The sequence below is a fragment of the Penaeus monodon genome, chromosome 28 (genome assembly GCF_015228065.2).
Source record: "Penaeus monodon isolate SGIC_2016 chromosome 28, NSTDA_Pmon_1, whole genome shotgun sequence".
Taxonomy (NCBI): Eukaryota; Metazoa; Arthropoda; class Malacostraca; order Decapoda; family Penaeidae; genus Penaeus; species Penaeus monodon.
The window spans coordinates 34,667,036-34,668,707 of record NC_051413.1 but is presented as its reverse complement, the minus strand read 5'-3'; the positions used below and the strand labels follow the sequence as shown (position 1 = coordinate 34,668,707).

The window sequence follows — 1,672 nt, the reverse complement described above, 5'->3', positions numbered from 1 at the left end:
AATCTATAAATCATGAAATTTGTAAATCATCTTTCGTAGCCCATTCCTAACAAATTGCTTGGTTATGCGGAGTACCCATTCTGAATTAGTTAAAAAAAATGTTTGAGTGAAATAATAAATGTTGTCTCATAACAACCATATATGCAAACACATAACACCTAAAGTTCTTTAGTGCTTTATCTTAAAAGGAGGAGACTAAAGCCAAAATTCTGCTACCAGACACAGCCCTGTAGCCACTTCCAGCTGGCCAGTTTCCCATTCTGGCCACACTACAATGACACTCACCTAGGCCTGGTGTTTCTAATCAGGCATCAAACCATTTTTGATGCTGTTACTACTACATACTAATACTTAACATAATTCTATGACAATCACAAACTATATTATTAATGCTTGCAAAAAATGCAGGATCTAGGCAAAGAATGTTCTAGATTTAGCTCGTCGGGTTGCCCAGACAGCACAGGGACCAGGCCAAAATGGCAATAATAATGAGCTTGAATCATTTCCCAGGGTCAGATTAAGCTGGTGAAACTCCAACTTATGAAATATTTTAATGCAATGATGCACTATTGCTAAAAAATAGCAAAGAATAGTTTTTCACTGTTTTATTCTAATCTATTAACCAACCTACTCTTCATTCTGTGCATCTTCAAACAAATACCAAAACTAACATAGCATACACTTTAATACGACAATATACATATGTTTTCTGAAGTTTCAAAGAATTCAAAGCACATATAATATAAACAGGCAAATGAGATGGCATATGTCTGAAAAGGCAATAATTACTCACATCGTGGTTGGATGCCCTCTAGATGGCAAGTATAAATCTATATTGTAAATACTTTGTATATTTTACTTCAAAATGATCAATCCATAACTTCTAATATATATACCATATATAAGCAACTTTACCAGCTGTAGAAACTTCACAATCAAAAGTTGGTACATCACTTAATAACTTTCTTGTTTTGTTTCTGGATGCTTTACAATTTTCTTCAATATGTCATGTTAGCACACAACTGCAAAAGTGCCTTTCATATTTGAGATAATGATAATAAGTTTGTTATAAAATGTATATCTTAAAAAAATTCCTTGAAAAAATAGTATCAAATGAACTGATAATCTATTTCATACAGCAATGCAACTAATGGAACTGCCTTTAGTATCAAATTCAATATTATAGTAGAGCTGACTTGTCAGTGCAGAAACAAGTCACTAGACTTGATAAAACAATATCATCTCACCACTACAAAGTCTTGTATGGGTGTATACACTTCATGTCACTTTCAAATTAGATTTAGTAATAACACACACACGATCCACCTTCTAAGGAGAGTCAACACCTTTGCATGCCAAAGACCGTTTAACAACAGAGAAACAACAGGTTACAACACTTTCTGGCACTCTCTAAGCCCCCACAAAACAAACACCTTATTCCCCAACAGGTCACAAGGCTTTCCACGCCTTCCCGCAGCCAAAAGGAATCACGAGTCTCCAGCATTACGAAAATCCCTCCCGAGTCACCCGCAACTTCACCAACACCCTCTCTCTCTCTCTCCCACACGAAAACGACACTATATTAATACAGCATCGGCCGCGGGAGCCACCCCCACACTCGATCGCACACTCTCTCTGCCCAGCACCACCTGTGTCTGCGAGGGGCAAGGCG

General features: G+C 37.0%; 1 protein-coding gene across 1 annotated transcript in view; it reads right to left on the bottom strand.

Moving 5' to 3' along the window:
• Positions 1 to 1,672, bottom strand: part of LOC119591544 (lysosomal-trafficking regulator-like) — a gene marked incomplete in the record, with an annotated part of 91,173 nt that overhangs the window by 89,240 nt on the left and 261 nt on the right.